Source organism: Triturus cristatus, chromosome 4_2, assembly GCF_964204655.1.
Source record: "Triturus cristatus chromosome 4_2, aTriCri1.1, whole genome shotgun sequence".
Classification (NCBI taxonomy): Eukaryota; Metazoa; Chordata; class Amphibia; order Caudata; family Salamandridae; genus Triturus; species Triturus cristatus.
The window spans coordinates 956,897,773-956,923,427 of NC_140586.1; the positions used below are offsets into that span (position 1 = coordinate 956,897,773).

Here is a 25,655-nt window from a genome sequence, read left to right on the forward strand (position 1 = left end):
AACAACACATGACTTGTCCAGCAAGGCAAGGTGGGGTGAGACCGTTGCCATCTGTAATGATTGGTGTTTAGTTCTGCCTCTCAATTTCCTGCACCTCGAAAGGTTCCCATGCTGCGTGCAAGTGTCTTAAGCATGTCCCTGCCTATTGTGGCCATTGCCTTGTCCGTACTGACACGCACATGCCTATACACAGGGAGAGTCTGACTGACGCATGTACAATGGGGGTGGGTCCATTTTGACAGCTCCACCTCTGTGAGCCAGACATTATTTTGGGATAGTAAGCAATGTGAGTATGGTGTCCAACCTCTGACCATGTGGAGCAATGTCGTAAATCATTCAATATGTGTCCACACAGATGTGTGTGAGTAGGTATGCGACTTGAAGTTCTGTTGTCACATGTGATGTAGGACACCACTCCTGGCCTGCTACCGATTTGGTCATTCCTACACACAGCCCTATTCAGTACATGGACGTGTGCCTACGTTGGGGGGTTGTGAGATTGCTGTTAATGTGCAATGGGGACACAGCTAGTGCTCACCTTCACAGTCATCCAATTGGCCTTGTGTCTCAGGGATACACATGCTCATGGATGTCAGTTACCAAGGGGTACCTTCATGTACAAACATTGTTCCTACATCCAGCCATACTTCCATACCTGAGTGAACCTAGTCATGACACATCTGTGTGATTTCAAATGTTTTATTCACATTCTGGTGAATGACGGAGCTGGAGCTGTACATGGCCATCCAAGCCCACATAACATGGAAGCCCAGCGGTGGGCCAACCACAGTCCTTTGGGGATTGAAAAGTGATTGGGAAGCGGGAGAGAGCAGTCCGCAACAGGATTGCTGTGTAATTGTCAAGCAGTGAAGATGCGGCAGTCCATGTCGGGGTCCAGGTGGATGTCGCAGAGTATTCCGGGGGACAGTGGGAGGTGCTGTCCCAGAGCATGATGCTTAGGGCTGAACCAGGCAGGAACAGGCCATCTGGCGGAGATGGATGCTACTACCTCCTTCCTCACACAGTAATTACCATCCCCATCTTACTCCTCTGATACTTCTTCGGTGTCCGGTGTGTGTGGCGGGGTAATGGCTGCATCACTGGGTTCCACTGACACATCAGGGGTCGGAGATGTATGTGTCGAAGTTCCCGCTGCAGTTATCTGGGACTGGCTCAGTGGCAGCAATGGCAAGATGATGAACTGCAGGGCATGGAAGATCCCAGCTACATCTCGCTGGTGTTCAGCTGTGGCAGCCATACTTCCAGCCTGCATCTGCTCCATGGTCTCCATTGTCCTCCGCATCTGTGCAAAGTCTGTGCTGTCATCGCTGGTGCCTGTCTGACTGGACCGTTCATGTATCTGAGTAATGGCCCCAGCGAGGTCAGCCAAGGATTGTCAGTGAGCATGGTGCGGACAGGGGGTGTCCGTAAGGGACTGTACGTGGTCCCTGATGGGACTCAGGACACCCACGTATGGCCTCGAGTTTCTCTGCCACTAGCTCGAAACCCACCCGCAGCTGATCCGCCATATCCACCTGGCAACCCAACACACGGCGTTGAAATTCCATGTATTGTTCGTGGGAGTCCTGAGAGACAGCCGTGGTTGTGTGTGTTTCCTGCTGTGTGGTCTGTGCAGGTGGTGGGGTCACCTCGAGGCAGCTGGCCTGCCCTGCTCCTGGGGGTGGGGTGCAGAGGCTGTCCAGTATCCGTTGGAGGGTGTCTTGACATATGTGCAGGTTGTCCTCTACATTATCAATGATGGGGTTTGTGGTCTGCTCTGCAGTGTGTGTTGATTGTCCCTCTGCAATGTTAAGGGGAGATGCAGGTTAACAGAGTTTCCCCTGTATGTTGACACTTAGCATATGTTTACATACAGACTGCATGACAATGCACATTGTGACTGTTTTGATGGAGCTGGCTAAGGCTATTTGATGGCAGACAGTGGGATTTCCGACTACATGACGGATGTGTGGTTGTACCCGTACATTATCATCACACAATGTCAGTCAATGCCAAATGTGAGTGGCCAGTTACTACCCACAAGCGGAACCTGTTGTGTCCTCAGTCCTGTGGTGTAGGTGTTGCACTTTAAACCACATTGCCTTCATTGCTGATGTTCTGTGATTGCTATGTGTGTGTGCTGCATTGTGGGGGAAGTTGCCCCTGCAGCTCTGATATCGTGTACCCTTATCCCTTTGAGGCGGTGTGCCTTTGAATTGTGTACTTTTCGGGGGCTGAAATGTTTGCGACTTGGGTCATGTGTGCTCTTGGACAGATTTTTTGGCCTTGTGCATTGTTCGTCTGCTGCGTGTATTGGACGGTATGGGTTGTGGGTGCACGTGGATATGTCAGAGTGTGACCTGCTCCTTTACGGATGTGATCCGCACTGGGACACCTCCATGTCGAATCGTGCACCATGTCATGTATATTGGCTACTGCCATGCTATCGGTCATGCAGTGTCACTTGCATAGTGAGTGGGGCTCACCCAGCCACTGCTTTTCTGTATGCATCACATGTGCATGGCTGGGTTGTGTCGTTGGTGATTTGGAGGGGGCCCATATGTGCACATAGTGGACGGGGCCTACTTGGTGTTCCTATGTGTGCTGCAGTGTGCCAAGGGTATCAGGGACATGTTCCACAATAATTGTGGGTGTGCAGTGTGCTACACATAATTGTGCATGTGTGCCATTGTGCCCATCTCCCCCCGTCCCCCAGTCCCTGGTGGTTACTCACCCTGTTGCATCAGGTCATTTCGAGCTGTGTCCAGGCACCCAACTCCTGCCACAGTCTCCACACTGATGACTGTGGCCACCATTTGGTCCAGCTCATCCAGCTCCTCCTGTGGTGCAGGACTCCCACCTCCAGTCGCCTTTGCTGCCTTCCTGTTGGCGGAGAGCTTCTCCTTGATTTGGCTGTGCACTTCATGCCAGCGCATCTTGACCTCCTCCATTGACCGCCTCGACACTCCGACTGCATTGACGTTGGTGACGATGGACTGCCATATTTCCGTTTGGGTTGCCAGTGCCGCAGTGGAGGTGACGAACAGTTGTTGATGGTGTTCTATCACCTCCGTGACGATGATCCGGTCTTCCTCGTCTCCTTGCCCTTCCCCGGACACGGGGTTCCTGGCTGGTCCTCTGTGGGGCTTGTGGGATTCGGCTTGTCCTCTGCACTCGGTCTGGGTGCATCCATTTGTGCTACACAGTTTGAATAGTTAAAAAAAAAATTATTTGGGTTTATAGTGCATTTTCCCGCATAACGCGTGGGAATTGCAGGCCGGTCACTGGTTTTCGCTGATTTTGATATCGCGCTTTATGGCATCACAACTTTTTGGCGTTCGTGTTTTGCTTTTTTTGTGTGTCGCGTTGGTTTTTACGCAGTCATTTGGTGCGTTATGCTGCTATCGCACGGTGCCGCCGGGTTGGGAATTGGATGTTAAGACGGTGTTATTTTCTCGCGATGGACTGCGATATGCAAATTTGCGTTAGGCTAAATTTGCGATGGTTATCACACGTTCTTGAGAATATGCCCCTGAATTTTAGTGATTGTACTTTCACGAAGAGCTTGATACTGCAAATTACATAGTCCAAGATTGAGGAACTACAGGAGCCTATTCTTGTGAATGCAGCCGGGATGTTTCCTTCTACCTTTCTGTTAAGGATGACGCCGTTCATTGCCGAGACATTAAACACAGGAGTGATTTCCCTCGTTTGTCTTCATTTATCTTGGTTGGTAATATGGACATTGGGATTGAGAAAGCTGCCTCTTGTGCTGGATTCCTCCTGTTGTTCAGTAGAGCATTCAAGATTTTACTGTTGAAACCCCCTGGATTCTAGAATTGACATTAGTTTCTCAAAAGATTTTTCCATGAGGAGATCATGTGATGAGCCAAGTGGAATATACATATTAAAAAGAAGCAGATCTTGGACAGGCACCGTTCTTTCTTCCTGACATTTGATTTTAACGCTTTGCATGTTCGGAAGAGATAGCTCTATTTCTTTGAAGTCTCAGTGAATTTCTTCCTTTAGGAGAATTGCAAGGCCTTCATTTTCTAAGTTGAAATATCTGGAGAGTCCATCTGCGTTGGTATGGTTACTCCCAGGTCTATGTCCTACGGTACAATCCATCCCCTCTAGGGAAATGGACCACCTCAAAAGTTTGGGGTTTTCACTCTTCATCTGTTTAGGCCACAGGAGGGGCTTATGGTCTATTTGAACAGTGAAGTGAGTGCCAAACACGTATGGCCTCAGTTTCTTCAGGGCCCAGACCACAGCAAAGGCCTCCCTCTCATTAGCTGACCAACGTTTCTCTCTGGGGGTCAGCCTTCTGCTCATAAAAGCTACTGGTTGATTCTGGCGTTCTGCATTGAGTTGAGACAACTCAGCCCCAACCCCTACCTCAGTAGCGTCTGTTTGTACAATAAAGGTCTTGAAGTAATCAGGACTTTGCAGAATTGGAGAAGGGCACATGGCCTGCTTTAGGTCATCAAATTTTTTTGCTCTCCATAGGACTTTCTTGGGCATCCTTTTGGATGTGAGATCGTTAAGAGGAGCCACAATGGGCCCATACCCCTTAACAAATATTCAGTCTGTTATTCTGAACTTTGCAGATTGGTTGTCAAGGGCATAGCACACCCTTTCTCCAATCAAAGGAAGATTAGTTCCCACTAGGTTAGGTAGGTGCAGCACCACACTACAACTAGTATGTCTTTAGTGGGAGATGCCAGTGGCTCTCTTCTTTCTAGATACAGTGGCTTCAAATTCCCAGAACTGAGGGTCCTGTGTTCCTCTAGAAAACCTAAGACAGCAAAAAGCCCTAGCACTCAGCGCCTCTTTGAGGTGCTGCTGCAAGATGACCTCCAGAAAGCTGGTGGGTCAGAGGAGCAGGACTGAGTGAGTGGGCAAGGGGCAGAAGAGGAGACAGGAGGGACCCCCTCCTTGACCTTGATTCTGACCTTAACCAGGAGGATTCTAACGAATCCCCCCGGGGAGCTCTCATCCCCCAGAGGATAGTGCAGATGGCACAGAGGGTGTCCCTAGAAACAGGTCCCTCTTTATTCCACCTGGGAGGGTACAGGGTAGGCAGAGGCGGGCTAGGTCTTCCTATGCAGAGTCCATTGCCTCTAATACTTCTGTAGGAACATCTGTCTCTGAAAAGAGTGATAACTCCTTAGACAGGGAATGCCAAAGTATCAGGCTTGGACCTTGGGACCTGAGCTCAAGCGAGATCAGTTGGCCCTGGATAAAGAGGCCTTAGAAGTACAGAGGGCTAGGAAAAGGTTGGAGTATTAACGTGGAGACGGTGTACATACACCAAATATTACTGATTTGGTTCAACTGCCGACATGGGCTTAATAATGTAAGCAGATGGTTTGAGCAACGGATCTTTGAAAGGACAAAGTCCTGAAGAAGTCTCAAGAAAAGGGACAAAACGCATTGGTGTGAATATTTTGCATATTGTCAATAAAGAATTTTCATACAACACGTCTGAATTTGCAAATTCTGGACGTAAACGATGTCAGCTAAATAATGTTCGAGTCCAGTATCGCAATTAACACATTTTGTTTCGACCAGAATAGACAATATTTGGAAAAACAATAGATAGTGAGTGCTGATCTTTATTTGTGTATAAATGTGTGCATTATATCTGCTTAGGGGAACCCAAGAGGCTGTTTTCCCTTGATCTGAGCATCACTCCTTTGGATTATACCCTATATCTTCATAGGTGCAGTACCTAGAGTCTAGGTTTTTTTTTTGTAAATCGCTTTCTTGGAAAAGGTTGGTACTAGAGTCCCATGGTGGCAGCCCCAGCATTCCTAGAAGCAGGGAATCCTCCTTTGACACTAGGAACCTGAGTAGGATAGTCCCTCCTTACCAGGAGGGGGATGACACCCACAAATGGATTACTGCCTTTGAGAGGCCCTGTAAAGTACAGAAGGTCCCTCAAAAGCAGTGGGCAGCTATGCTGCGGCTCTCCTTTGCTAACAAAGGAAGAGACACACTCCTCTCTGTTAGAGAAGAGGATGCTGACAACTACACTGATTGATGGGTTTGGCTTAACCACTGAACAATACAGGTCACCTACCTGGTGGACCATGGCATGCCCAGGAGTCTCCATAGGGTACTCCATGTGAATCACCTGAAACCTTTTTTGGACAGGGCATACATGGGTTTGCTCATGGCCACTGACGAGGGACAGAAAGAAGAGAGTGGCTGTCTCCCTGATCTCCTCTCCCAGAACTCTGTTGATGGGTCAGTTGAAGGACTAGCCTTGGCAGGCAGCCTCACTGCCCAGCAACAAGCTGCAGGGATCTTGCCGGGTGCGGTCTCAGTGCCCAGAGAGAAGTCCAGAGTACCCAGATGGTCAAAGTAGAAGTGGAGTTGGATCTGAATCGAATCCCACGACGACTCTAGGGACCCACCCACAAGAAAGCACTTTAGCACCCTAAGGTGAGGGTTGGGACGATTCAGGGGTACCTTCCAGAGGAGGGGTCAGACAGTGGGGAGGATACTCCCATCTCTTTTGTCCAGTTTCGCCCAGAGCCAATGGCTCCCTGATCTGGTTTAAACTGGAGTATGCAAGGAGGGCACTAAATGTGTCCTTCCAGCAAACTATGTGGCACTGGCAAGTGCCCCCACCCGGCCTAATAAACTAAATCCTGTCTGGGAGGTGGTAATACCTCTCTACGATTGGAAACCTATTGTCCTACCTTCGCCTGCTCGGGCTTGGCCCAGCAGCAGGAGGGCAGAATCATATCTGTGGTCGGCAGCAGCCATAGGTTGCTGTTAGGCTCTGTAAGATCGGTCTCAGGAGCATGGAGGGCTCCCGAAGGGGCCCTACCATGATGGAATTATACCTCCAACACCAGATACGGAGTTTGGGTATGATTCCAACATGTTTGATACCAAACATGCCCAGATTCGTTCCAGCCAGTTTAGAGATGGCCATTGCGTAAGGACGCATGGGCTCTCCAGATCATAATGGCTGATTCGCTTACAAACCTCAGAGACCATTCTCCAGGCTTCGTAGGGGTGGTCTGCTCATGCAGGGCCACCGTCACACTCTGAGAAAGGGTCGATTTTATATCATAGCGTGCCCCAGGCCCGTTCTGTCCACACCTGAGGTATGAGACCCTTGTCCTTGCCCTGCCAGCCTAATTTGTAGGCCGTATTAAATTGACCAGAGGGTCCTGTGTTACAATATAACAAATACCCTGGGACATCCTTACCACTCAGCCAGCATAAAACCCCTGTGTAGGCCCTTCTGTTCAATATGTAGGCCTCTTTGTTAAATTGACCATAGTTCTGCCATTTTCCTGTATAACAGACTGAAGGCAGGTCTGACCCAAATCAAATCTAGCTCCTCTTTCTGTGGGGCCTCCTGCTCCAAACTATAGAGCCCCCACCCTACCCGTGTGCCAAGTTCACTAGCGCAAAGTTCAACATCCCCCTGTTCTTTCGACATGCAGCAGACTGCATCCTCGGCCAATACATACTTTTAGGGAAGTTGCCACCGCAGATGTGTCAAGCTGAGGCACGCAGGACGTGAAGATTTATATATGTATATACTGAATCAATTTACAATACACATTTTTCTGCATCCAATTTACGGCAAGCGCCTTGCCTGAGATATGAAATTTCACCTAGCTCACGTACCACAGTTACTGGAAATGGCGTCACCATGATGGTAAAATATTAGAACCATACTGTAAGTCACGAGGTAGACGTGGCATGAGATGACGCTACCGTAGGCACTTCTGACCGCCTTAAAGAGTATAAGAAGGGAGACCACAGAGACATCTTTGGACTACCCCACCCGTCTGTTAGTAGATGGAAGGCGGGTGTGGGTGGTTTCCGAGAGCTCTTGTTTTTTGTTTTTAAGATACAATTCAACTTGCCAATATATTTGCAGTATATGCTATGTATGCTATTTTGCTATACTATTTTGTCCCTAAATTGGTGTTTTCTTATTGAGCATTCCATACTTATATCACATTTGCAAAGTTGCTTTCTTTTAGGTTTTAGGTAGGTATGTGAGTATTTTCAGTATTTTAGATCAAGTGTGTTTTACATTCTGAGAACATTTTCCTTGATGTAACTTATGTTTCTCATAATGCATTTATAAATGTGTCGTTGAGGTTTTCTGAAGTGTCTCTCTCCAAACGAGTTCAATGCCTCCTGATTCATGCGAGGTCACTATATTTGTATTTTTATGCCTTTGTCTTGCAGTTTTTATGAAGTTGCACCTTCTCAATTTTCTTTGCTTCAAATTCCATGGCTCACATGTCTGTTTCCTTCATTTTTAGAGCGAGCGTTCCCAGACACCCCGGCTCAAATTAAGGTGCCCCTTTTGTTCCTAGCTCACTCCCTCGCTCACTCCGTGAAGGCTCCAAGAGCTCTGTGCTCAGCCCCCTGCCCTCTTGACCCTTAAATAAAGCTCCCGAAGGGGCCCTACCATGATGGAATCATACCTCCAACACCAGATACGGAGTTTGGGTATGATTCCAACATGTTTGATACCAAACATGCCCAGATTCGTTCCAGCCAGTTTAGAGATGGTCATTGCGTAAGGACGCATGGCCTCTCCAGATCATAACGGCTGATTCGCTTACAAACCTTAGAGTCCATTCTCCAGGCTTCATAGGGGTGGTCTGCTCATGCAGGGCCACCGTCACTCTCGTAACCGTGCACCCTGCTTTTAGGACTGAAAGGCCTTCTGGAGGGGTGACATAGGTTTCAAGAGCAGTGATGTTAGATATAAGGACTTATATCTTTCGTGGGAGGTGCACACACCAACTCACACAGGCTGCAATGGCAGGCCTATAGTTATGTTATTGTGATTTGTAAAGCGCGCGATTACCAAGTAGGTGTCCTGGCGCTGTCCACTACTCCCAGATCCCGAAAGCCGAGATTAATTGCCGAACAACCAGGTTTTTAAAGCTTTCCTGAAGTGCAATAGGTTCTCCATGCATCTCAGGTGGAGCGGCAGTTTGTTCCAGAGCCTGGCTGCCCCGTAGGAAAAGCTGCGTCCTCCCCAGCGGGCTTTTTTTATAACAGGGACCGTGATGAAACTGGCTTCAGATGAGCGAAGACGCCGGGCTGGAACATACCTTATGAATCGTTTAGTAAGGTATTCAGAGCCTTCTCCATTCAAGGCCTTGAACACCAGGCACAGAGACTTAAACTGGACTCTGCTTTTAATCGGGAGCCAGTGTAGGTCACGGATGGCCTTAGATATGGGAGAGAATTTTTGGGATGTTAGTTAGTAGTCTGGCAGCCGCGTTCTGCAATAGTTGTAATCTGTGCAGCAAGTTTTCCTGAATATTCAGATACAGACTATTACAGTAATCGAGCCTGGAAATTACCAGGGCTGTTACCACCATTTGTCGGCTTTCATAAGGTAGCAGGAACAGAATCTTTTTCAACATTCTCAGGATAAAGCCTGTTTTAGAGGCTACTGCCTTAACCTGTAGTGCCATAGTGAGTTTGTCGTCCATCACCATCCCGAGATTTTTTACTATCTTAACCGGGCAGGGAAGGGCCCCCAGTTCCTGTGGCCACCATAACGGGGTCCAGAAGCTAGGGTTGTTCCCCAACAGCATGACCTCGGTCTTGTTTGAGTTTAGCATGAGGCAGTTACTAGCCATCCAGCGGGCCACCTCCGACATACAGGTCTGGAAATTATGGTCCAACCCCAATTCACATCCGGGGAGTAGAGACACGACGATTTGCTTGTCGTCCGCATACGATGTGACACTAAAACCGTGGTCTCTGATGATGGGAGCAAGGGAGGACACGTAGATGTTAAACAACGTGGGACTTAGTGAGGACCCTTGCGGGACCCCACAAGGTAGAGAAAAATGCCGGGAAGAGAAATTACCTAAGGCTACTGTTTGACTCCGCTCAGAGAGAAAGGAGTTCAGTAGTTCCCATGCTTTTTTCTGAATTCCCCCTTTCCTCAAACGGTCCATCAACAAGCCGTGGTGGACCGTGTCAAATGCGGTCGATAGATCCAAAAGGATCAAGGCCGCTCTACCTCCCTGATCCACCGCTGACCTAATCTGTTCTGTGGCCGTGATCAGCGCGGATTCGGTGCTAGGACCCTCCCTGAATCCGTGCTGGGAAGCATCCAGCACAGAGGTTTTCTTCACAAAGGCTGAGGGTCCCGCGTGGGTGGGATAATACATGCTGCAACCCACAGGGGGCCCCTGGAGTACCCATGCCCTAGGTACCTCAGTACCATATACTAGGGTCTCCCCAGTAGCCAAATAGGAATATACGAGTGACTCACCATAGCCAATTTAGGGAGGAAGCATAGTGACTGGGGTCCTGATTAGAAGGATCCAAGTCAGACTAGTCAGAAAACAGTATGACACCAGCAAAAAGCGGGGTTAACCATGAAAGCCCATCCTACTTTCATACATCCTGCTAATTTCTTTTTTTGAATTGTGTTTTGGAGTTCAAAGCTTTCTCATCATTCTTGATGATGATCCCAGCCTCTTGCCCTGATTCACATTTCTGCTTGCTATACTCTTAGGGGCAGATTTACAAGAAAGTGACGCATCTATAAAGATGCGTCACTTTCCCTGCGCCACCATTAGAAACCCTTGCGCCACTATGGATGCGCTGTATTTACAATACGGCGCACCATGGCGCAAGGATTGACAAATGCGTCAGAATTTCTGATGCATCTGTTGACACAAAAGTCACGCATTGCTGGAGTGGTGTCGCAAGCATGACGCAGCTCCAGGGGGAGGCCTATCATCATTGTGCTGCGTCACTCCTTTACGCCTGCTTCAAGTAGGCGTAAGAATTTGACGCAGTGGCGTCCTAGAAATGGCGCAGTGAAATCTTGTAGATTTCACTGCGTCTCTTCTACGAGGCTTTTTTACGTTGGAACGCCCACCTTGCATACATTATACCTGATGCAGGTATAATGTGACGCAGGGCTTTACAACGTGACACATCTCCCTAGATGCCTCACGTTGTATATGAGCCTCATTTTTACGCTGCTGCTGCGTCACAAAAAGTGACGCAACAGCGGCGCAAAAATTACGCAAGGGGCTTGTAAATCTGCCCCTTAGTATTCAATTTGACCCCCTCCCTCTGGCCATTTATCCCTAGAGATCTGATGAGAAGCAGCTATCAAAATACTGACACCAATATAGTTTTTGTTCTTGTACTGGTCCCTCAAATTGTAAATACCCTTACTAGAATCCCAAGATGCAGAAGATGCTGTCCGTCGTTTCTCTCTATCCCTCTGCTCCTTCTTATCTCCCGATTCAGGTCTTTCCTTAAAGGAACTCCCAGCATCACCTTTGGATTTTAAATGTGGGTTGAGGGTTTGTGAACCCAATGTTTCTCAGCCCCTAGAGAGTTCAGAGATTATTTTTGGTAGTTTCCCTTCACGATCTTGAACTGGAATTGCTGCAAGCCTCAGGTGTATGGCCAAGGCTGAGGCTTCTCCCTTAATGTTGTTTAGGACAATCAAGGAAACTGTAGCAAAATCCCCCATTAATTTCATACCTAAATCCACAGCTGGTGTATCTCAGTGCTCATTTTGTACTCGTTTCAATCCTTCAGGGAGGACAGTCAATGAAGGTTACTGTGCATGTTTGTACAGATGCTTGCAAAGAGCCTTCTCCAGGTCGTACACTCCTCTTCTGGTCACATCATTCCTAGTGGAAGACACACAGTCAGAGTTTGGTCCTTATCTTGAGGTGTTCAATGAGGATGGAACTCTTCTAGCTGGTTGGTCTTGTGAGCAATTCAGAAGAAAATGTTGTCACATTTTGGGGGCATCTTCCCCATAATTTCATTCATTGTCCAAAGGCTGATTGCCTATATGGAAACCATTCTCTGTACTATGGACCCCTCTTAAGCTGGTCTGGCGTTCATTATTCATAGTCGTGTAGCGGGAATCAAAGTTTATTTGTAGGGGTGCATTATATTCACACATGTAGAGCGCACCCGCATATAATCCTTTGTTGTATTAATGTGAAGTGTTAGAATTTGCGAAATTTAATAACATGAAGCGTGATGTGTTTAGGCCATTTGAATTGTAACCTAGAGGATTAATGTAGAAGGTGGATGTGACTAGCAGTAACCATCAACATAAAGAGTTTGAGTAGTGTAACTGACAATCATTCATTTAATAAATGTGTGTATTGATTTGTTGTTTTTATGTGGGTAAATGCATTAATCGAATGTGCCTTATTTTTTATGCAATTTCGTAACGCTCACATGCCATTTTCTTATGTTAGCCGAATATTGCAGGCCTGAAACACATTTTCCCTGGAAGCTCTTGCTTTAGAAATAACAATTTGAATTTCATTTGTACTGTAAAATGTATTCTTTCTCCTCTTTTGTGTTGCAGGTGAAAGAAGCGCTCTTGGTAGCTAGAATAATGTCTTTGTTTTATTAGTAAAGCAAGGAAAGGAAAAGTTACACTGTACAGTCTGAATCGATAAAGGAAGGCCATTGTCCTTCGCACAGGAGAAGGCTTGGGAACCATGGACAAATGCAGTGAGAAGAAGAACACCATTGTCCCATGGAAAACTACCGCTGAGACAGTACCCAGAGCAGACGGCGTGACCTGCAAAGGATCTTGGGAAAAGTTATCTTCAATATTGTGTTGTTGGGAGTAGGGAAAGCGCCCACTTCTGCCTCAGAACAAGCTCTGTCTCAATAGCTTTATGCTATCTGCCCCATCGATGGTGGGGAGGCTTCTTAGGAAGACTCCACTTGCCGAAACTTTGATTTCCTTTCCCTGAAGATGCTTAAGTACGGATGTCATTTTTGCGTTAATGTATGGATAGTTTAATGCTTTATATTCATCAACACTCGATGCAGGGAAACTTGGACTCATGCTTTCTGAGCCTCTGTATCCTGCTTCTTGAATTATTTGTTTTGTTAATGATGCACCATTTAAACTGGATGCACAGGTTTGGCTTTATGCTGTTTCCGAAGTAGTTCTGCATTCTCATCTTGAGGGGTCTTTATGTCCAGTTTGTTTTGGCTTTGTAATAAACTAACTAACCTTACACAGTTGTCTGTGGTTAATGAGTGTCCAGAGAAATTGCTATAGAATTGATTGGCAATAACAGCAACTTTCTCCGCTCTATGCTTACATTGCTAATAAAAAGAACCTTCGGGTTGTGATTCTAGGGTAGGTCCAGAACAAGTTGGCCAGGCACCTTCAATAGCCCATATTGAATCAGCATCCTGTATAAGGGGACTGTATATTCAGAATCCCCATGACATCTGCGAGGGGCAGGGTCTGAGGATGTGGAAATGGTGTATATCCAGCTAAAACTGGTCATGTAGCCCCTTCATTACTCAGGATGCCAAATCTGACTTCCTCTGTGTATGCGGTAATTCACCAGTGATGCAATTTTGGTGTTCTTGGTAAGTCAAAGAGATTTCCAAATACTAGCATGCTCGATAATGTGCAGGTTATGCTGCAGCTTTGTAAGACTGAAATTGCCCCAAGGCTTCAGCTGCAGCCTCGAACACCACCCATGAGTAAAATTTTTCAAATGCATTTGCTGCGTGAGCAGCTACTACAAATGTAACTGCTCCTTCTCTTTCCGGGACATCTCAATTCATGAGATGTTGTGTGACAGCCTGTAAGTAATTTACTCCTATTGCAATAGCATCTCCTATCTTAAAAAAACAAATTACAAAACATTTTGATTCAAAAGACACAGAAAGCTGACATGTATGGGACTAACATCTTAAAAGTAACATTAGACAAACTTACAGAAATAGGTGCTTCCTTATTTCCTGTAGGAGGTAACCACAATAACCACAAATGTATTCTAATAATGGTAATCAATAAATCAAATCAGTACTTTTTGGGCGCTGCTATTCACCCGAGGCTATCCAGGTGCTATGGTCTCACTGGGCTCAGTCGAAAAGCCAGGTCTTGAATCCCTTTCTCAAATCCAAGAGAGAGGGTGATGTTTGCAGGTGCAGAGGAAGGTTGTTCCAGGACTTGGCGCCGAGATAGGAGAAGGAACGACCTCCACTGTAGCTTCATCGAATGTGGGGAGTGTGTGCGAGGAGGTGGAGCACAGTTGTCTGGCGGGTTGGTGGAATTTGAGGCAGTGGTTGATTTATGCTGCTCCCTGTACGTGAAGTGCCTTGTAGGCATGTGTCAGCATCTTAAACTGGCATCTCTTCTGGATTAGTAGCCAGTGGAGGTTCCTGAGGTGGGGGGGGGGGGATGAGGATAAGTCTGGCCGCTGTATTCTGTATAATCTGGAGTCTCTTGAGGAGTTGGGTGGTGATTCTGGCATAGAGTGTGTTGCAGTAGTCCAGCCAGCTAGTGACGAGGGCTTGTATGGCAGTTTTTCTGGTGTTGACCGGGATCCATCTGAAGATTTCTGAGAGCATGCTGAGGGTGTGGAAGCAGGTGATGGAGGCTGCAGTGACCTGGCAATTCATGGTGCGTTTGCTATCCAGGATGGTGCAGAGGTTGGTGGCATGGTTAGTCGGGGTGGGAGTAAGTCTGAGTTCTGGGGGCCACCAAGTATCCTCCCATTGGGAGGTGTATATCCTGAAGATCAGCACTTCTGTATTTGTCCGTGTTGGGCCTCAGGCAGTTGGTCCTCATCCAGTCGGCGACACTCGTCATGGCGTTGTGGAAGTTTGTTCTGGTGGTGGCGTGGTGTCTGTGAGTGAGACGATGAGTTTGGTGTCGTCCGCATAGGATATGATGTTAAGTCCATGGATTCTGACGATGTATGCCAGGGATGAATGCTGCAGATGATACTCTGGGGCTCCGAGGTGAAGAGTGGAAGGCGGATCCTCTAGGTGCGTCCTGTGAGGAAGGAGGTGATCCATTTGAGGGTGTCTCCCTGGATGTCAAGGTGGCGGAGTCTTCTGATGAGGGTGTGGTGGGATATGGTGTTGAATGCCACTGAGAGGTCCTGGAGGATGAGATCCGCTGTTTCATCCTGGTCTAAGAGGGTTCTGATGTCGTCAGAGGGGGCGATAAGGGTCGCCTTGGTGCTATGGTTTGAGTGGAAGCTGGATTGTGAGGCTTGGAGCAAGTTGTTTCTTTATAGGTGTTTGATGAGTGGGTAGTTGATGGCCTTCGCAAGGACTTTAGTGGGGAATAGGAGCCGCAAGATGGGATAGTAGTTTTTGAGTTCACTGGGGTCAGCGGAGATTTCTACAGGAGGGATCTGACCTCTGGGAAAGGTGGCTATGGTGGTGGATGTGCTGAGAATGGAGGTGAGTTCACTGCTGATTTCTTTGTGTCCAAGGTTGAAGAAGCGGTGTGGGCAGGGTCCCATGGGTGCTCTGTAGTAGATGGTGGTCATGATGGCCATGTTGTTCCAAGTGGTGAGTAGATTCTAGGCGGTGAGCGGGGGGTTATAGGTGGTGTTCATTGATGTGAGGAGGCAGTAGATGTTGGTGGGTTGAGGATCGAAGTTGCTGTAGATGGTGGATATCTTGTCATGGAAGTAGTTTGCCAGTGTGTCGCAGAGTTCTTGGGAAGGGCTGACCATTTTCTCGGTGGCTGAAAGGAAGGAGAACTCCCTGACGAAGCTGAAGAGTTGCTTGGTGTGTTGCCAATTACTTCGATTAAGTCCGTCAAGGCGTCTCTTTTTGTATACTTGCGGTGTTGGTGGTATTTGTTGAGGGCTGACTCAAAGGTGGCTCAGTCAGTGGGGTCTTTGCTGGAGCGCCACCGTCTTTCTAGTTGATTGCAGTTGCGTTTGATGGTCCAAAGTTCTGATGAATACCAACTGGCTTGTTTAGTGGATCTGCTGGTTTTGTCTGACTTCATGGGGGTGACTGTCAGCATAGTTGGTCATCCTGGAGGAGAAGTTCTGGACGGCCTGTTCCAGGTTGGGTGCAGTGTCAAGCTGGGTGGTGTTGAGGGTGTCCGTCCCTTGGGTCTCTGTCACTTTGTTCCAACTGTGATGGTGGGAGCTCGTGTGCCTGATGGTGGTACACGGGAGCCTGTGATGCGTGAGTGCTGGATTCTCCTTTCTACATCTATGCAAGCAGTGGAATCTCTCGTCTGTTGAAAGTAGCTCACGGACCACAAGCCCACTTTTTTTCTCGGTGCTAGGATCGCGCACAACATTAGGGGGATTGAGAAGCCATGCACACAAGTCACATAAAAAAGGGAGAAAAAATTAGTATCCACTGATACTTAAGGGGTAAGAGAGGTGTAGGAATGGATACCTCCTCCCAACTAGAAATCCACTATCTCAATTTATCCATCCAGAGTTGCGTTCTAGAAATAAAAAAAAATCCTTACTTGGCGAACACCGCAGATTGGGGAAAGGACAACAAATCCTTTTGTTATTTAACCCTCACACACTCTACTGGTGTCATACTTCATCATCGGGTTCACCCTGACGACGAAAAGTCAGGGTGGGCTAAACCATACTCCAGGGAGCTCTAAGGAGATGTAGGCCAGGGTGACTTAAAGATAAAAATCCTACTCTGTTCCCCAGGTATCCCTTTTATTTGTGGGGATGTAGTGGATATTAAAAACACGAAAAAATGGGTCTTTTTTGGAGTAATGGTCCTATGAGTGTGTATTTCTTACACATTGCTTGGTTATACGTTCATACTTCTAATTATTCATTTTACAAATTCATATTGTGACTAGTACACAGAAGTAAAATGCAATCAGTCACACCACCCAGCCCATTTCTTCTAGAAACAGGAGATCCACCTTTGAAATGACGTCTGTGGTTCGGATCTTTCAACGCAAACTAAGGTGCAATAGATGGTTTAAAATATAGAGCTGATCTAAAACAAAACTTACTCTATTATTATCCAGGTGTTGAAGGGCAAAATGTGTTTGATCATTTAACAGAATTCACTCGTACCGATGATGAAGAACGTGATGACCTTCAGATTAATGTGAAACGACTTGTTACATATTTTATGGAAAAGGTGAAACTGCCAGTTCATAGACACAAGTTTTACTCGTATTCAAAGACTGGACGAGCCCATCAATTCTGACGTTACTGCTCTTCAAATACTAGCATCCTATTGTCAATTCAAAGGTTTTTACATCTCAACCGATTCGTGACCAAATTGTATCGAGATGCTATTCAAAGAAAATTCAACAGAAGTTGTTAACTTGCAAAAATCCATCTCTTGATGAGGCAATTGATATGGCAAAAAGCATAGAATGCTCTCAGCAGGATTCAAAACAATTAGAATTGGAAGGGCCACATATATCAGTAACAGAGATCAATGCTCAAAGCAAAACACAAAGTAAATCTCTTGCTCCTGATTACTAAGGGTAGAAATTAAAGACGTGTAACAACTAAACAGATATATTATCAGTGTGGTTCTAGCAGCCATATGTCACATTTTCGAAATTGTCCAGCAATTGCACAAGAAGGCTGAAAATGTAAAAAGGTGGGTCATTTTGGCAAAGTCTGCAAGTGTCAGTGTAAGAAGTGTCCAAGAAAAAAGGCCTTGCAGTGATGTAGATGACTTGGACAGAAAAGTAGAGGAACTGGTTCTATCTGAGGAATGTATGAAAATGTATAGTGAATGTAACAAAAGTAAATATAGCGGCCCTCTAGTTGTAGTAAAAATAGATGGTATTGATAAGCCTCTGCTTATAGATTTGACTGCAAGAACCACTATTATTTCCATTAAAAAGTATATGGAATGTTGGTCCAGTAAATGATTATTACCTCCAGATGTCAGACTACTGCTTTTCAAGGAAGTAGAATTGATTTGGTGAGATATATCTGGGCTGACATTTGAGAGCAAAACTATCAAAGGAAAGAAGTATGTAGCACACAAAGGTATTAATATTCTAGGGTGGTGGCATCAAGCGGATTTTGGCACGATCATTAACCCTGGTCATAAATATCCAGTTTCTCTAGTTGGGTCTGTTTTTACCATGTATTGACAGAAAGGTTTACAGATGTTTGTGGGATTCATATGTCTTATTCTGTTTTTTCGTACAATGTAATGTTAAAGCAATGTATCTATGATGTTTAGCTCCGTGCAGGGCACAGTTTCCCCTCCCTCTTGGAGTCTGATTTACTGAGAGCAGCTGAAAGTGAACTGTCTTTCCTTTCTATCTGAGGCCCAAGGTCACATCTGCAGAAGGGAGTATTGAGCGAAATTCCTCTGTGCGCGAGACGAAAGGGAGTCACCCGGCCGACCTTCTCTGAAGAAGATAGTAACCTTATACGGGCAGATGGTATGAGCTCATTTAGGAGCTCTAGGGCTAACTGGTGTTTTTCCACTTACAATGCTTTGTATGCTGATTCTGTTATGTATATAAGTGTGACTCTGTCAAGGGGCCAGCAGTCTTCCTCCGCGCACCTGATGGGTGAGGGTCGATGAGGCTCCTCTATGTAGAGTTCTGTTGTGGCCAATAAACGCTTGAACCTTCTACGTTGCCAACTGCTTATTATTGATTTAGTATTGCGTAAGTGTGGCCCTTGGGATTATTATTAGATTACTACAGTTGGCACCCCAGATGGGACCCCGTGATAGGGTCTTTTCCTCCCCCGTATTCGGGTGGTAGGATTGAGGGCGTCCTGGTTGGGCGGGTGGAGAAGAGGGATTTTACTTTTCCTTCTCCATGACTTTTGACACATGCACTCGGCACCCCGATCAGGGTGTCCTCTACTGCTAGTGGCCCTTCACCGGGGTCCTACGAGCTTAACCCAGGAACTGACCGTGTTGGTTGTAAGAAGTTGGCAGCGGAGAACGAACATTCGTACCTGGGTGCACCCGGTGAGTAATTTGTTTGTTTGAAACATGCGCTGTTGAGCGGTGCATTTGTTTGAAGCACGCGCTGTTAAGCGGTGCATTTGGAACAGTTAACTGTATTTGATTTGAGGGGTCGTGAGGACCCTAGGAGAATTACGGAGGTCTTGCAGGGTGGTCCGGTAGGGACTGACTGTAGAGACTCAGAGGATCTTTTGTGATATTTTGAGATACTGATCAGATGCCTAGTTGTTACCTGTGAGTAATACACGGCCGGATTGCACTCGGAAAAGCCTGTGGCTATAACTGGGTAGCCATGAGACATATCTGAAGTACGGCTTGGACTACATCAGAACAGTCTCAGTGGTGAACCAGGGAGGTCATGGGATGGTCCGTAGTCCAGTTTGTGGTTACCTCTGTCTGACAGCCTCTTGCCAGTCTGTTGGAAGACTGCTTGTTGTGATTCTGTTGATCCTTTTGAATAATTCTCCACGAACAGGAGTCGACGGGCTCGGTTCGTTTGTTTGGATGCATCAAGTTTGGATAGGTTGAACTGCAGAAAACGTTATATAAGAAATGTACATGTCATTTTGGTATTTGGAATTGTTGGTAAAAGGCGCCGGCATGCTTTCAATCACGTGTTGAAAAATGTGTGTGAGTGGCGAATATATGCCTGCAGTATAAAATATGGGAGTGTGTGTAACATGGCCATGTAGATATGAGATTGTATGTTGGTAAGATTGCTCATTTGAATGTAAGTAAGCTACTAGTGAATAGGAATGTTGTAGTATGGTAAATTGTGTTTTGGATGTTGCTAGCGCTGGAAAAAGCATGTGATTGAATGACTGTGAATATGTGAAAGAATTTTGAGAAAAGCGTGTGATTGAATGACTGTGAATATGTGAAAGAATTCTGAGAAGTGAGATTGTTGAGGAGTAAGTTTAATTTGGTCTCATCACCGTCAATGCGTCGCAAAAGGAAATTGAGAGGGGTGTGGCTAGGGAAACAGCAACCCCTGTGATTTGATGACACCCCGAATGTACAAAAGTATTAATGAAAAGTAATTAGGGACCGGTTAAAAGTTTAGCTTGAGAGAAATTGTAAGTATTTCGAATTTGCAAATTGTTCCTATGCAGCTTTGTGTTCTTGGTGGTTCAGTGAACCAATGTGCTGGGTCCAGACGGTTGTAGGTTCTGATTCAATCTGAACCTGCTGAGACTCCCATCCATTAGAGGTTGATAAAATAAGTACCATTGTGTGAAGTAATAACCAATAATCTGCTCTGTGCTAGTATGTTATGTGCTGTACATTATTCACAGTGAGCGTTTTACTAATCTGAGATTAGAAAATACAATTATGATCCCCTGAAAAGAAATTGTATATCAAAATTAATTTTTCAATAGGGCAAATTATTGCAGTTCAGCTGAAATTAGGAAGACTTTTTGTCTTTGACAGCTTCAGAGTGAGGAGAAGGTGGGGGCTAAAGAGCGCAGAATGCGATGCAGAAATTGAAGGCAGATTGTGACCCTGAAACCTGTAAGGTGGGGGCTAGAAACAGGAGCGAGTAAACCAGCAGGTGAAATCACTGCTTAGAAAGCTTCTCTGACATGGAAATGTGTAATGCCTGCAGCAGGAGAGCCTTGGACGGAGGTGGGGGCCAGGAGTAGATGGAAAACAGATGGCTAGCAGCCCAGGCTCAAGCCGCGCTGAGGGGCTATTTTTAGCTTCTCTGATGAGACAGGGCAGCTGAGAAACGAAACTCGAGAAGCCTTCCTTTGTTCTATTTTGTGCAAGACCAGTACCTTGAGGAAATGTCTATGGAAGACTGTTGTTTTCATTTCTTAACAAATGTTGCATTGATTCTAGACAAAAAGTAAAATGATGCTCTTGCTTGAAATTTTAAGGGCTATATGCCTATATAAAAACGATTTTCAAATTAAGAATTAATTTTCACAGTGGAAATTGTGGCCCAAAGCTAATATGGCATGTCAGTGAAGTAATTCCACTTTTAGAAAGTTGAGATTCAGATGGCCTAGTGTCGCAAACTGACAAGATGGTAACAGTTAAGTAATGGAAATTCATTTTTGTGTCTTATGTTTTGTCTTTTTTTTTTTTTTTTTTTTTCAAAATTTTATTGAAACAATAAATCAGATACAAGCATGGGCCTACAACCACCAGGGCCGGCCGCTAGATTCAGAAATGATCGTACATTAGTTAAAGCAGTAGGCGACACCTGGGGCCCAGCCCCGTAAATGGCTCAGGATAGCTCGAGAGAAGCAGGAGACATACATTTAACATAAATAACAACAAAAAACAAAAGGCGAGGCATACAGGCAGAAAACGTGGGTCAGGCTACATCCGGGGGACTTTTACTCCAAGACTGCAATTAGCTATCAACAGGAGGGAGTATTGAAAGATCGGGGGGGGGGTAACGGGGAAGGAACATCCATATATGCAATTATACAATCAGTTACGAGGAACCATCAAGGGTCAGGGGGACAAAGCAATATCGGTGTCCACTAGGGGGGGCGTACAGATACCCCCACGATATACGTTCCATTGCCCCCAAATTCTACCCCATGCCCCGGGCTTACCGCGGGCCACATATACAGTCTTCTCCCTGAACATACACCAGTCCATGTTATCCTTCCATACTGACACGGTGGGCGGCCGCTGGGAGCCCCAAAGCTGCGCTATATCCCTCTTGGCAATCATGTAGCCCAGGGCCGCCCACCGAGTCTGCGCCGCGTTATAATCATTGGGCTCCCACACATTCAAGACACAGCGACGCACCTCCGGCAGCAGCTCCACCCCGGTGACTTGCCCCATGACCCTATGAACCCGACGCCAGTATTCCGCCACCTCCCGGCACTCCCAAAGGATATGGAGAAAGGTGGCACTGAGCCCACACCCCCGCCTGCAGAGCCCATCCTCCGAGAATCCCATCGAGACCAGACGGGGGCCCGTAACATACACCCGGTGGAGAATCTTTAGCTGAACCAGGCGGAGGCGGGCTGGAATGGCAACTTCCTTGGGGGACGATAGTGCGGACTGCCAGTCCTCGTCGTCTAATTCCACCCCGTCCCCCGTCCACGTCTCCCGAAGGCGCACCAATAGGTCGGCCCGATTGTTAATGAGTTTTTTATAAATTAAGGAGATAGTACTGTCGGGAACATGACCATCAAGGATGCGGTCCTCGAGGGGCGAAGAGGCCGGGATCTTGGTCCCCTCCCCAAAGACAGAAAGCAGGGCGTGCCGAACCTGGGCGTATCGGAAAAACTCCTTTTCCGTGAGTTCGTATTCGCTCTGGAGCGCCACGAAGGTCTTCACCGCGCCCTTCATCCATAAGTCTCCCACTCTACTGATGCCAATCGTGTCCCAACGGTCAAACCCCTTCGTTGTCCAGAGGCTTCCCAGTCGGTCGGAGGCAAATAAAGGAGTAGCGCATGTTAGTCGCTCACTCCAGCCCATGGCTACATTGGCCGCCTTCCAAATCCGTACCGCGATCTTAGTGGGGCCCGTCAGGGTCCGTCCAGCCGAGCGGGAGTAAAGCGCCCTGTTATAGTTACCGCCGGGAAGCAGGAATTTATCCATCTCATACGCCGGATTCAAGCCAGGCGCATACGTGGCGTGGTTAATGGCTGATAGCTGCGAGGCCCAATAATACCTGCGAATGTCGGGAAGCGCGATGCCCCCGTCATACCAGGGGAGAGTAAGTTTGGCCAGGGCAATACGCGCCCGCCCGTCCCACACCAGTCTCCTCTGCAGACTCTCTACTTCCCGAAAGTAGGCTACTGGAATGATGTCGAAGGAGTTCTGAAGTGCATAGAGACAATGCGGCCCGACCCAGTGGGGACAGGGGCAGCCTACACCACCGAGCCGTGTCTTCCCTCAAACGTCGAAGTGGAAGCAGGAGATTGTGCTCATAGCGAGCTACCGGGTCCAACGAGATGTGTATCCCCAGGTATTTAAAGCCGGACAGAGATATTTGGATCGGAAGCCGAAGCGGCAGGAGAGGGGGGCCACCGGAGATAGGATAGACACAGGATTTAGACCAGTTAATCGTGAGACCCGAATTTCTCCCGTAGGAAGTCAGAACATCGAAGAGAACGTTAAGCGACTGCCGCGGCGAGGTAAGATACAGGAGAATATCGTCGGCATATAACGAGACCCGATCCTCAAAGCCCGGGGCCCACCGGATCCCCCTGATCGAGGGCTCCCAGCGGAGCCAAGCGGCGAGTGGCTCCAGGGCGAGAGCAAAGAGCAGAGGGGACAACGGGCACCCCTGCCTCGTACCCCTACCAAGAGCGAAGGGCCGAGAGACCCGCCCATTAACCACCACCTGAGCCATGGGTCCCGTGTAGAGAAGCTTCACCCAGCCAAGAAATCCCTCCCCAAAGCCGAATTTGGTCAAAACAGCCCAGAGGAATGGCCACTCGATGGTGTCAAAGGCCATCGTGGCATCTAAAGAAACCAGCACGGCCGGTTCAGAGAGGTACTCCGCCCTGGCGAGGGCGCCATGGAGACGCCTCAAGTTGAGGGCGGTGTTGCGATGTGGGATGAATCCGCATTGATCAGGATGAATCAGATCGCAGATGACGCTCAACAAACGATTGGCAAGGACTTTAGCCAGGATTTTAGGCTCTGCATTTAGCAGTGAGATAGGCCTGTAGGAGGCACAGCGGTCCCGTGGCTTACCGTCCTTGGGGATCACAACTATCGTGGCCAGTCGCTGGTCGACCGGAAGGGAGCCGGCCTCAAGGGACTCCTGAAACATACGACGGAGGAAGGGCGCTAGTTTATCCGGGCGCAACTTATATAATTCGATAGGTAGACCGTTGGGACCCATAGCCTTGCCCGAGCTAAGGGACCGAATCGCAGTCGCGATTTCATCTACCGTCAAGGGAGCGTCCAGCTGCTCACGGTCCTCGGCAGAAAGGCCAGGCAAAGCAATGTCCCTCAGGAGAAGGCAAGACTCTTCCTCATCTCTATCGGTCACCGGGGAATACACAGTCCGGAGGTGGTCGGCAAAACATTCCACAATCTCACCAGGCTCCGTCACACTATGTTTTGTCTTTTGATTAAAAGTTATAAGTGTTATTCTGTCTGTTATGGGATATGTCTCACTTTTGTGTGCGCTGTATTTCTCTGCTTCTGCCGACAGATCATTCATGGATTGTCCGGGGTGGTTTTAAGGCTGACAAGACACGTGAGTTGGATTGACAAACTGATCAAAAGGTTATAACTATGAGAGGAAAAGTGAGATATGCGCCTTCAAATGGGAAATCAGGGTACATTGTGTTGAAATAAATGTATTTTTGTCATAACACCTTTCCAAAAAGAAATGTTCGTGTGTTTTTCATTTTTGATTATTCTTGCTGGTCCTGTGCGTCAGAAGCGACACAGTCAGTTCAGCTGACAGCTGGTCATCATTAAGATGACCTGCTGTCAGATGGGGGTGAGTAAGGTGGTGAGTAAGGTAAGAAAATCAGTTATTGATTTTAGGCCTGACAAATTAAGCACGCCAGAATGTTCGACTCTGAGCTGTAGGTACAGTAATTGCGCATCATTGCTCATTTATATATGCTATTGTAATTTGTCTATGCTTTCTGTGCTTGGTATACTGATGGCTTGGCATATGTATTTTTTTATTTTATATATGTTTTGTTTTTGTGTCGTATTGACAATTCTATTTTTATACTAATACAAGTTCTCCTGTGCGGTACAGAGATGGTCGTGACGACGTCAATCCCTGCGCAGCAGTTGGCTGGAACTTATTCAAAAATACTAAATTCCACAGACATGATATTATCATTATCATGCTGTCAAAATAGCAGACAACACGTTATCAGTGTATGTCTAATTGGTATTGGAGATGAATAAAAACAAGAAAAGTTATGCAAGACTAAAATATGTGTCACCTGTGGTTAGCCATGACTGCCCTTCTCTTATAGACAGGCAGCCGTCGGTCATATGTTTCCAGATTGGATATTAGGGAACCATTATGATTTGTAGCCCCTGCCAAAAGGTGACAAATGGCACAGGAATGTTTACTTAGTTAAGACTTCCTCAGAGTGAAAACTCTGCATTTTAGAATGCTGTAAAGGGTTTCCACAAATGAGGTTCAGTATTTTGGGTAATGAGAAAATATCTGACAGGCTTTCCTTTTCTTAAAAGTTTTCTTCTTATAAGCTCATTCTTGTAAATGGTGGCGCAAGCTAAGGCAATGAGATTTGTACATTTGCTAGAAGGATTTCTCGCCATTTCATAGTGCTATGTATCTCCTATACTTTTGCTTATGCCCAGTTGCTACACACAGGGATTGATAGTGTTGACAGCATTGAAATCTGTTTCAGCTTTCCTCCTGTCAAACCGGGGGGAGGAAGGAGGAGGTTAGCTTCCCGCTAGCCCCCTTAGAAGTTAAGCCTAGGTAATTATGTGTGTTGCTCTCCCCTTTTCTCATGTTTTCTTGTGATCTTTAAGGGAATTAGTTGTGGGTAGTTTTTGTTCTACTAATCTTAGGCGACATGGCTAGTTCTTCATTAACTAGTCTGTGTGAATACACTCACAGTCTTTACTAGAAGCTGATGTTGAGTAATTTGGATTAGGGAAAAGCAGTTTTTGTCTTCTTGCAGCCCTTGGTACCTTGTTCATGTATGCATTCCCAGGCTATGTACCATGGACCCCCAGATCATGTATGATTATTTTTGTATGACCAGATGGGTTTATGTCCACTTGGACTATAGTAGACAAGTTCTTCACCTCAATAGAGAATATCTTACGCTGATTTCTGGAACATGGCATAATTGCAAGGCCTATCTCAGCTGATTCTTACCTGCATGTTCCTGCTGTTTTGAATGTTGGTGGGATCAGATGGGTTTCAATAGTGGAAATACCAGGACTCTCTAGTCCTTGTCTTTTGTTCCCACATTTCTGAT

The 25,655-nt window shown here is 46.8% G+C and overlaps 1 protein-coding gene across 1 annotated transcript in view; it reads left to right on the forward strand.

The window, feature by feature from the left end:
- Positions 1-12,535, forward strand: part of LOC146839103 (uncharacterized) — an 83,393-nt gene extending 70,858 nt beyond the window's left edge. The window contains exon 3 of the transcript XR_014960780.1: positions 12,377-12,535. The gene's annotated coding sequence lies outside the window, so the exon portion shown is untranslated. The remainder of the gene's footprint in view (positions 1-12,376) is intronic.
- Positions 12,536-25,655: the final 13,120 nt, after the last annotated feature.